Below are 12,819 nucleotides of genomic sequence, written 5' to 3'. Positions count from 1 at the left end.
GGAAGCTACAGAAATGTCCAGAGGAGATGAGTGATAAAAAGGAACGCAAACAAACAAACAAATGAATAAATGAACGTGGAAAGAGAATGAGTGAATAATAAATTAGTTTACTGTGAAGTTATTGACCAAAGCAAAGCAGCATTATTTGGAGAGGATAGAGCTTTTTAATTATTTTGAGCCATAGACTGTGTTGCTGATACCACACATACACATTTTCTCACTTGTTTTGTGGTGTGAGTGGAGATACAGCCGTGCAGTTTGAGAGTTAAATATCTTGAGTCCCACGCGTAGTTTACAATTGGAGGAGTGCTTGACTTACAAAGGTCAAGCCAGCTAGCTCTGCTAACACGGCCACTCGAACAAAGGCATGTGGGGTCAAACATGTCTTCATATGTGTAAGTATTTAGCTTCTGTTTTCAAAGTCTATCTTAGATTGACTACATAAATAATATGTCCATGAAGAAAAACAATTTGCAAAATGATGGCAAAAAGTAAAAGCAACCATATTTGAGTTATTTAAATAACATTTTCATGCAGTTGGGCTTCAAGTAAGTCTAGTAAATAGATGAACCTGTAAAACAAGGGCAAAACTGAACAGCAGCAAAGTAACACAATGCTAAGCTACAAATGACAGGCATGGTGGAAGTACAAGACATTGCTTTACATGTTTGTGTTTGCATGTGATAGGCTATATGCAGCACATGTAGCGACACAACAGTGTTTAACTATGTTCTAATCATTTATCCAATTAGAATCATTGTCTTGAGGCATTACTCCGTTTCAGCCTAGCTTTATGACTTGGACAGATGGCATCACAGTAGAAGTAAGGCAGAAGAGTTCATGGTTGACTTGGTGGCTGCAACATGCTCATCCCTCCACCACTGTGCTTCACAGTTGGTATTTGGTATTCATGTTGATCTCCTGTTCTTGGTTTTCACCAAATGTGGGTCTGTTCATTATGGCCAAACTCCTCTACTTCAGCCTCTTATTTCAGAGATCCTGTGTTTTATTTATATGTAAGCTTTTAGAGAGAAGACATTTTGTCCTGTCAACCTTTTCCAAACAAATCATACTCGTTTGTGGTTACTGCGTTTAATTATTGAAAGGTTTGCTGTCACTTGTACTGAGAAGCAAATTATTTCGAAATATCTTCATACTGTATGATGTTTCATGAATGACCCTTTTAAAACCTTTAAAGCAAAACAAAATGACAAGGCGTTAAAAGTGAGAAGCAGAAATTTAGGAAACATGCTTTTCATGCATTCTTTAGCAGCTCACCAATTCATATTTCTCATTAGTCCTAGATTTCATAACACAACAGTGAAAACATCATCTAATGCTCTTACCTATGGTTATGTGTGGTGTTTCTTTTTAATTGTTAGCTTCTGCTGAAAGGCAAATTTTGATTTAATATGGACAGACTCAGAGAGTTAATTGTCCCCGATATAACCCTTACCCCTCCTCCATATCACCCTGTTAAGCAAAGCAATTTAGTGGTTGGCTGTAGCTTAATTCTATGTGGACAGAGAGAAGTATCTGCTCTTACATCAAGCTAAGCTTACTTTTTTCAGGGTGGACAAATTACCTTTTAAATGAGTTCAACTGGAATTACTTCAATGCTATCCCTGAATGTTAACAGAAAATACAATGCATTTTATTTTGAATGAAAGACTGGGTTTGCTCATGAATGAGTGTTGCTTTGCTTGCAAAATTTCCTCAGTCGAACAAAACCTAGAAAATGTTATCTGCACCAGAAAAATAGTAAATGCATAAATAATTTGGTTATAAGGGGAAAATGTTTTACAAAGCATTCCCCAAGCATTAATAGCATTTGGAGTTCTGAAAACAAACAGTCTTTGCCACATTTAGTTGTGATCAGTTGGTAAGCAGTTCTTCAAGAACTTTAACACCAAAAACCCCATGAAGTTGCTCTCCATGGTGCTGAACACAATCATTAAATCAGGTGTAGTCAAAAACCTGAGTTACATTTCGTTTCTTTCTCAGAAATATATATATATATATATATATATATATATATATATATATATATATATATATATATATATATATATTTCTGAGAAAGAAACTAAATATATAATAAAACTAAATCTCTTTTCCCCAAAAACTATTTTTACACAGAAATTGTAATATTAAACTAGTCTGATGAATATGGCTTCTGTTCATTGTGCATCTGCTCTACCATGTATGAGCTAAGCCAATATGAGAGGCAAGGTCATGTTAAACATACAATATGTAGGATGTAGGATAATACATTTGTAAAGAGTGAGTATAAAATTCACAAGTACGTTTGTTTTTTTTTTGTATAATCATGTAAAGATAAAAAAACGACGTATTATGGTCGCTTTGTAATGAACCATTAAAGTAGTTCCTTTCAATAGTCTTGCCTGTTGTACAGCCATATTTTCACCCAGAGTCAATAAACCAAAAATAATTGCTCCAGAGAGTATGATTTTGGCTTTTAGTGTCCCACATTATTTTTATGGGGTTGGAATATGAGGGTAAGGTGAGGAAAATAGAGTTGTTTGTATTATGCAACTGCACAGCCACGTGTGGCACACCCTGAATACAAAAAAGGTTTTTGGGTACTAAAAATAATCATTTTAATTAAAATTTATTATGAAGTCATCTTGTGAAGTTATTTGAAATCACAAACACATTAGCATGTGATGAGTAGTTTATATGAGATGCTGAGACACCTCGGCTGAGGCGCTGTCCATGGTGCTGCTGTTTCAGCAGAACAGTTCTTTCTCTATGTTGGAAAAAATATATTTAATTCAATCAGGTTTACTTGCATCTTTATAGTTCCCCTCTCTCCCCCTTTTCAATCTCTCACAAGCTTGCTCATGCACGCGCAAACACACACGCACTCTCACACACACACACACACATGTGTACATAGTTTATTCATGATTTTCATGAATGGCTGCATGAAAAGCAGCAGCATGCTTTTTATGCACCTATTCAAGTGTGTCTAATCTGTACAAATTGCAGCAATGTGGTGTACAAATGAAATGTATGCATAATATAAAACCTCACTTATAGTCATGAAACATCTGTGCTAGGATTCCCTCATAAGCTGATCAAACCCCCGACCAAGTCAGGGTGAGAGAGTAAATTTAATATACATAAATATGGTATAATCACACCTTTAGATCATTACCATGTCGAATCACTATAACCTTTGACAAAATAAAATGAAATAACGTCTATTCATTTGTTATTTTTTCTTTTGTTTTGTTTTTATCGAGTACAGTAGGTGCATGAGTGTCAGATGTGATAGATATCTTGGCATTGGCTAACATGGTAACTAAGACTGGGTCAATACGTACTTCCACTTAACAAAGTCCAGGGCCAAATCCGACTGCCAATCCCTAATAAATACGCTCCCTCCTCAGGGTCTGGGAGCGGTTTAGGAAAGGATTAAACCCATCCTGGGCCAGTCCTCCTGGTATAGCAGTCGGGGAGGAGGGGTGGGAGGTGGAACTGGGAGGGGAGCAAGACCAACATTAGTCACGTTAAACCAAAATCTCAACACACAAAACAGCAATACGCAAAACAGAGATATCAATTTTAAAGTGATAACCTTCAAAGGCCAAAGCACAATTATTATTACTTTGGAATACATTAATCTTCTCACCTCTCCCTCAATTTCCATCAGTAAGGGTGGCAGCCCTTCATTTTTTATAACATTGCTAATTTTAATGATGATGGTGATCACAATGAATCATTAAAGCTCATTTTAATTTTGAAGTAAACCCACAAAATAAACGTAATTTTACAAGAGAGATAATTCATTCAAGGAAGCACTAATAAGCATAACTTTGAATGCATGTTTTATTGATAGTTTTCTCTTCTATCAAACAAAAATTGCAGCAGTTATAAGACTGCATCTCTTGAGTACTTTTTTTATTCTGTTTTATTTGGTTTCATTTTGAACACTGGAGCACAGATTCATTTTTGCACTGGTCAGTGAAAACAAAAAAGTCTTCTTTAAGAATTTAAAAAAAAGTATATTTTTAGAATTAGCAAGCAACATGCAACAATAATCTTGTATCTTCCTCCAGTTTCCTAAATTGAGACCTCCCCAGCTCACAGGGCTTTGTCTGCTGAATTTGATCAAACCCCAGTTGCACTGAGGCAGTAGGAAGATCACATTTATTACTCACAACGCAGCCACAGAGCTTTCAGTGGACAACCATGAAGCAGAAAAAAATTCTAAAAACGATGACTTATTCTGTTTGTGTAGCTCTGAATCTTTTGATGAAAATTCACTTGATTGTGATCAGAGAGTCTTTCTTTCCTTGTTATGGGTGATGTGAAAAATATCCCTGTTGTGGGCATCTCACTTCTTTAAACACACTTGATTAATACTGGCATATGTGCTGACTGGAGAAAGCAAAGTGTGGTGGGGGTGGGGGATGATGATGCCCGAGAGATGCACACACGGGAAGCAATGTTCCCATGCAGAGCTGTATGCCTTAGGTAAAGAGAAGTACAACTACTTAAGTGTCATAATGCACTTCCCATTGCATCTGCACCGCATGTGAACATCTCTGAATTAATGTTACTCCATTTATTTGTTTGACTTCTCCTGAGGAAGAAGAAAAGGATAAGAATAAAATAAAAAGATGGTCTCCATGTTATTATGTGTTTTATGTTTTTTTAATGGTTCATCAGAGTTATGACATTTTTTACTTTAATAACACAACGTCTGTTAGTTTATCTTGAGATGCACACACCTGGCGAGTTAACTGAAGATGACTATCAGTTAAACACATTAAGATGATAACATTTGTCACTGTGTGGGTGGTAAATGGTCTCATGTTTGAGGGATCATAAAAGGGATGACAGAGCTTCACTGGAGATGGATCAACCAAAACTAACCTTTGCCTTTTCATTTGGCTAACAAAATGAGTGTCCGCTTGCTCATAGAGAGGCTGATGTTTCACAAAAACACTTTTTGACAACTTTAGTTGTGTCTGACATATTTTTAGAAAAATCAGGGACTACCTTTTCTTCTCTTCTTTAACGTATTCTAGCATGTGGATAGCGGCTGTCTGCTGCGATTTTGAAAATCATGCAACCATTCATTCATTCAGTCCTTCATTCATTCATAGCACATAATCTCTGAGTATCTAGAGCAATCTGCAAAACAGCAGCCGCCACAGCAGCATGCACTGCCCAGAGCCTAATCCAGGTCTCACGACAGAAGTGCTCTCTCGGCCCGTCTTTCTCTCTCTCTCTCCTTCCACTCCCTCCGCTACTGTGGCCCATATGCTTACAAGCATGGAGTGCAGTGGCAGGGCTTACTCATCGTTCGTATAAACCATTACAGCCCTGTCTCTGAGAATAATCCAGTACTGCAAAACACTGCTTCCTCTGCTGCTGTGTCTTAGCCCATATACCGCTGCACATGCTCTACACCATCTGCTCCCAATGAGAAAAAAAAAAAGGCCACCCAGCACTTGTGGCTTAGTGTGAGACTTGACAATATCATTTAATCTGCTAGAGGTCAGTGCTCCATCCCTTTGGCCTAGCCGTGGCAAATGTTTGGACCAATCACACAGGCATGGAAAACGTGCTTTCAAAAAAATGGTCTTACCAAATTACAGCAAAGGAAAACATTTTAAGATGTAATTTCCTGTGCTCACCCCTGACACTGAGATTGTTTTGAACCATCTCGTATCACGTGATGCCATTAATTTGCAGGGTCAGAAATACTGCAGCATCTGTCCCCAGTGTCATTGCTGCTCGGCCCTGCGTGAGCACAGCTGCAGTCTCCAGGCACAGGCACCATATGTTGCCACCCAGAAACAGCCTACAAAGTCATCTGACAGGGATCCACCGCCTGCATACATTTGCTGTTGCCTTTACGTAGGCTGTGTCTGCTGATTCATCACCAGGCCGGACATCGTAGGTCACCCATCCGTTCTTGTTTATCAGTCTGACATTGGGGTGGAAATGATTCCTGATAGTGTAAATAAACCTTCCACGACTATATTTATGGATTCCATCATTCATGTTTAGGACACAGAAATACAGGAACAAGTACTCCAGCAAAACATTGTTTTCATTGGTTTACAAAGCAGAACACAAAGATCATTAAATCAGAACTGATTTGAATATAATTAATTGCTCATATTTTGAAATAAATAATGTGCTCCATGGACAAAACCTGAAATGAAATGAAAGCCTTCCATCCTAATGGGACAACCTTTCATCTGAGATCATAAGCATAAGCAGTATGCCAGTGGAACTGGCTCCCAAAAGCTCCCCAACGTTTTACAAGACAGATAATTCATTCAGGGGAAGTGTAATTTCTGATGACTGGGCCACCATAACATAACCCTTTTTACACTGAAAACAAACCTACTTACCATCATGAATAATTAAAATGTTGCCAATTAAAATCCGATGCTGTCTCCAAACAGATTGTTTTAAATTACTTTGAGTTCAGATTAATCATTTAGCAGGAAATGAACAGCTGCTCCATCTGTCCTGCTGCAATGCTCATCCACAACTTTATGGGCCGTCTCCATCTAATGTTCCCTGAATGACCCTCTCAGATGGACTCACTTCATCCTTATTCCAGTACTTCTAGCTACGACTCAGTTAACAGCCAATTATGTTTAGTGGCCAAATCAGTCCATCCACAATTTGAGATTACAGTTTAACTATTTATGGTTTTTCCTTAGCGATCAAATCCTTTTTCCTGCACACTGTAGCTCCAGAGGACCAGGAGATGCTCATGTATTATGTATAAAATGATAACACTGGGGTCATTTTAGAGGAGACGAGAGTTCGGAAAGGTCGCTGAATTTGTGATATGAAGGTAGGAAATGTTTAAAGCTCACTTGAAGTTGGAAGTCAACCTACACTTTTAGCCTTATTCAACTTCAGCTTTAATTTTTCCTTGTTGCATTAAATTCTTCTTCTTCATCGTCTCTTGCATATTCATGCTGAGCCCTGATTGGTTGGTGACCACACCGTTTTCAGGAAGTGATCGGCCTCATTTCTAAAGTATAAGAAGATGAAACACTGCCAAAACCGTCTTCTCCTTCTTTGTCTTTGTGCTCTGTCAGGTTATCTGTAATTGGACTCACTGGACTTTTTTTCTTTTTTTTTTTTACTTTAGCTGTTGGAATGGCATACATGTCCCTGCTCTGTGTTCACCTCAGTGCCAGGGAAAGACACCTGCTAGAGAATAACGAGCATCTACCGCCTCCTCTTTGAAAGGCCTTTCAGAAACAGTTAATAAAGAGAAATTGTGCTACAAGCAGCTACAGTTAGTCCAGAACGCTGCTGCCAGAGTCCTCACTAAGACCAAGAGAGTGGACCATATAACTCCAGTTCTTAGATCTTTACACTGGCTTCATGTCTGTCACAGAATAGATTTCATAATCCTGCTGTTGGTTTATAAATCTATGAATGGTCGAGAGCCAAAAAACACCTCCGATCTCCTGGTCAATTATGAACCAACCAGAACCCTCAGGTCGTCAGGGTCACGCCTACTTTCTGTATCCAGAATTAGAACCAAACACGGTGAGACAGCTTTCAGCTTTTATGCTCCTCGCCTGTGGAAGAAATTCCCAGAATGCATCAGGGCTACTGAAACTCTCAGTTTCTTTAAATCAAGGTTGAATACCTTTTTATTTACTGTTGCATTTCATTAATCTCCCACAATGCACTGCAACCTTTACATGTATATCTGGCATCTCATTTGTTAATTTTTTTTTTTTATTATTATTTTAAATCCTGTAAATTGTTTTATTTTATTTTATTTTTTGTTTAAACTTTAAATCATGCTTTTGAATGTCTTTGTAGAGCACTGTGGATCACCCTGTTGTTGAATTGTGCTACTGTATATAAATAAACTTATTGTTGGAAGTACTACTATGACTGGTTTTGAATGTGGGTTTTGGAGCGGCAGCTGCTCTTTTTTTCTCTTTCCAGGATGGCATTGCACCTCAGAATCTGTTGCTGGAATAATTCCAGACTGTTCTAGTATATTTTCACCCCTGACTACGGAACTACTGAAAAATCAAAATACAATACAGTAATCTTTTAAATGCTGTCAAAACTGCAAATGACCACATAGCTATACCCTTAATGACAAACCTACACATAAATTATATCTTAAAGGTAGGGTAAGTCATTTTATGTGATTTTCTCAGAAGATTTGTTGTGACATTCATTGAATTTCTCCTCACGATCTTCTGTCTCCGCATCGTGTGAATAAAATATAAAACAAACAAAGCCTCTTCATGGAATGAAACAGCCTGTCCCTTAAGCAGGTCCATGCACGTGATGGCTGTGTTTTCTGTGGATGCACTGGAAGAAGGGGAAGGAAGGAGCTAGCACTCTGTGTTTTGTTGATGCCTGTTTAAATATCACAGATGAGATGCGATCCAGTAATCACTTACCCTGACATTAATACCTCTGCGAAGGTACAGTAGCTGTACCCGAGTAAGATATACTTGATAAAGTGTAAAATTAGTCTGCTAACTAATTTTCAATTTTCATAGTCTATCTAAATAGCTACCAATTTTATCTTAATTAAAAGTTTCTCCAGCCATACTTTAAGCCAACTAGTCATTAGTTTGCTTCTTGACCCTTAATAACTTTAAAAATAATAATTTAATTCCTTTTGGCTTATATAAAAGAATCAGTTATTTGACATCATTTGCTTTCCTCCCAGCGGCTCAACTCTACAACTATGGCTGAACTATTCACTGCTCTTCTTGATTGAATTCAGTGATCTGATTGGCTGAAGATGAGTCGTGACTAAGATCAACTCTTTCGTCCAGTCAACCCCTTTTAGCAGCTTTTCTGGAACCTTCCTTTTCCAAATGGTTTCCATGTAGAGCTTAACAGACGGTTTTATCTGCAGAAACACATTCACTAGTCCATGTTCACTAAACAGGGGTTTTCTGTGTAGGTGACTTTGAAGTGAGGGATAAACTTCTGGAATAATTGTCCTTATTTTGTTAGCACTGTTCATGGCACATTGCTCTTGCGCAGATAAAATGTAACAGATCTCTTCCAGCTGATGATCATTGTATTACTCTACTTTTCAATTATTTTGGTGTCTGGTTGTTGTGGTTGTGTTTTGATTTTGTTATACTTTTGTCAGACATAGTTCTTTAGTTTTTGTGTTTTCTGTTAAGATCTGGGTTCGGTTTAATGTTAATCGGTTTAATGTCTTGTCTTGTTTTCTTGCTTCTGACCTTGGCCCGGTTTCCCAGATCAGTTAAGTAGCTCTTAACAGCGAAAGACTTCTTTCACAGGCTCCTTAAGATGGTTTGAAAGAAGTATTTCGCTGTTAAGAGCTACTTAACTGATCTGGGAAACCGGGCCCTTGTCTGTTTCTGTCACCTTCCCTTCCTGTTTTAATTTGTAATTCGATTTGTCTTTTTATCTGTTTGTTTCCTTGGCCTAATCTCCCTGATTTCTTGCACCTGTGTCTCGAGTATACCTTGTCTTGTCTGCTGTCCTGTCTGTTTTTCCAGCCTTCCTCCTTAACACCTGCATATTTGCATTTGTTTGATTTCCTCTGTTTTTAACTATTTTATCGGATTCCTATTTGAGTAACACTTTTTGTTTAATAAGGAACTTATTTTATTTGCAACTTCTGCCTCCTCAAGATCACCTGTGTTTGGGTCCTTGCCACAACCTTAACTCATGACAACATTATGCATTTTGGGATACAGTGAGTGCAGGTTTTAGGGTGTAATGATTCTGACCACATATTCAGACAGCAATACAAAATGGTGAACAGTGTGAGGTGCACGATATAGTGAGTGCTGAATGACTTCAGACACAGCCGTGTTTGAATGGGTGTGAGAAAGATTATCTTTTTATATTTACCAACACTAACCTTAGCCTTGCATTTCCAAAGGACACACCACAACAGCTTCTTCACTCTAAAGGAGAAACATTTTGAACAAATGTGATCAAGACGTGGAAAATAGCTCTCTGTATTGCCATCCTCTCTTCAAGTTTTAGATGGAGCAGTTCATTATCACTGTTGTCATATTGCTAGCAGAGCTCAATGGAGTGGTTACCTCATTTATTGTTATCCCCCATGTGATCAAAGGTAACCATGGAAACTGGTGTGCCCCAGTAGATATAGCACTGCCAATCCTCCTGCCAATCTTGGCCACGTTTCATGCAAAGATTTTTTTTCTTTTTTAATTAATGTTTTCATCAGAACTGAGTAGTGCTACACTAGCTTTGTCATGTCTTCGAAATAAACGGATGAGAAACTGTACAGTTATGATTAATAGAGCTTTAGAGCTATAAATACAAAACGTCATTCCAAATTGTTTGAGGGTCTATTACGCTGAAAAGAAAGAAGAAAAAAAATCCATGTGCTGTCTGCTGGGCACAGTACACATGAGGGACTCTTACTGTGTCTGGCTCCCAGCTCTTCTTCTAGAGAGAAGCCAATTATAAATAAATAAATAAATCTTCTTCTCCACATCCTAATTGACAGTGATGCATGTCATGCAAAAACACATCACACATCACACACAGTCTTTTAGTGTTTTACCTCGTGTATACACGAGATATAATCAAGTGAGTGAAAAAAATATATAAAACTGGAAGAAAACGAAGATAGCTCCTGGCTACCTCTTCATTAACTTAGATGCATCCAAGGAGAAGGGTTTATTTTCTATACTAAGCCTTCCAAACTTTTTCTTCTAAACTAATATTCGCTCAGATCCTCACCATCATCCAGCTGGTGCAGAGCTGCACAGATGCAGTTGTTGTAATGGCTAAAAATAGAGCTGAGGTTTTGATTGTCCAAGGCATACAGCTCCCAGGGACAAAACCCGCCCTCGAGGAAAAAGCAAGCAGAAGTGCTGTCACTCTGAGCAAATTTCAAATGTTTATACTAAATAGCACATTATCATCAATTCAATTTGATGAAAGGGGCACCTGCTCAGTCTGGTAGGTAGTACAATAGCAGGGAATTTCATTCATGTTGTGTTGGTTTAGGTCCATGTTTCTTCTGTGGGTGGTGTTGTATTTACAATTATTTGTGTGGTTCAACACTTGAACAGTCTAAGCATCATAATTGTGGCCTGATTGCTTGTGAACTGTACTGAACTGCACGCCATAGCATTGCTTTTGTGCAGCCATTCATGTTTAATTGAATGCTTTGTGCTCCAAGCAGAGATGTGTCCTGAAACATCTCAGCATCTCATCTCAGGAAAAAAAAAAATCCCATCTTGCAAACTTTGGGTAGGAGAGACAATTGAATTCTGAATATAGTGAAAACAAATCATCGGCTTGCAACAATCACCCATAACGTTTAAGCTTCTGTCAGTTTACTTAGGTAACGCTGCTCACTTTTGAATTAAATAAACAAGAAAGAAAAGACATTTGCTATATACGTCAGCATCCTTGCAGACCCTTTTCCTCCCGTATGGTGAAAGCTCTCCCCTATAAAGGCACGCTCTCTCTGCAGGGGAGCAGGCTCTCCAAAAATCTGCTCAGCAAAGGTCCAAGTACAAAATATATAGTCTTGGGTATTCACCCAGCCTCTCAACTCCCCAGATACCAATCCGATGTGATCTGAGGGGCATCTGTGGGAAACAAACCTAATCCACAGAGACACCAACCCACAATCCACAGGGCTCAAGATGTATTGTTAGCATCCTGGAAAGAGGCAATGCAGGATGTTCTTTGTCCAGACCCTGACTGCTTAGAGGCCAATTGCCAGCATGAAAAGGACATATTTCAATGTCGTAGTTGGTCATTATGTCATAGCTAAAAGGTTCATGCAAAAAAAATGAATATTGGCATAACTTGTTTGAAATCTTGTAACTCTATAATCCTGCAAATAACACATCCTCCTTTCTAAGTCTAAGATGATAAATTCTGTTTTGCTGGTGTAGCTGTATTGTCAGGGTTAGAAAGAAGGGCTTTCCTGAAGTGAATACAATGCTTTGTCTAAATGTGTAGTAGTTCTGTGCTGACATCATGTGGTTACTACATCATGTTGCATGTCAGAGTTTATACCGAAGGTCTATGGCACGGGTGGGAAATTCCTGCTCTTCGAAGGCCGTGTCCTGCACGTTTTTAGATGTGTCCCTGCTTAAACAACCCTGATAGAGATGGCCAGACTTTGTAGACCTTGATGACATACTGATAACGATCTGTAATTGGAATCAGGTGTGTTGAAGCAGAGAAACATCTTCGACGTGCAGGACACAGCTCTCAAGGACCAAGAATTGCCCACCTTTAGTCTTTAGTATGTGCTGTAAAATTTAAATAGGTGAATTTCATGGGAAAGTTGTTGACAATACGATTATGTCTGACTGTTCACTTTTTATGAATCACTGAGAAGAAAACAAACAGCCAGAACAAGATATCAAAGAGAGATGTTCATTTGATGCAGGTCTGCATCTGACTTTACTCTAAAAATCCTTTAAATGTATTTTATTTTGTCATGTTCTTGCCATAAGTCTTCATGATTAATGATTATATATTAATGACATCTGAACCATCATTTAAGTTTATGCGGTTTGAAAATATTGACGTGAAAATTAATTTGACCTTGGAATTCAGCTTATCTCTTCAAAACATCTTTTTCTCTCAAAACTTTCAAAGCCTCATCCATTTAAAAAAAAAATTTAAATCAGTGGGTTGCAAATATGTTTTGTTGCTTTAAAATCAAACACAGAAATTTCCTGTCAGCGCTCTTTCATATAGTTAAGGTCTTTGAAAGTTGTTGCTGTGGGAGCACAAGTCACAACGCAAAATACAGCTTAATAATAGTTAGACACTGTA

The sequence above is a fragment of the Cololabis saira genome, chromosome 6 (genome assembly GCF_033807715.1).
Source record: "Cololabis saira isolate AMF1-May2022 chromosome 6, fColSai1.1, whole genome shotgun sequence".
Taxonomy (NCBI): Eukaryota; Metazoa; Chordata; class Actinopteri; order Beloniformes; family Belonidae; genus Cololabis; species Cololabis saira.
The sequence above is the reverse complement of the archived record's forward strand: the minus strand, read 5'-3'. Positions refer to the sequence as shown.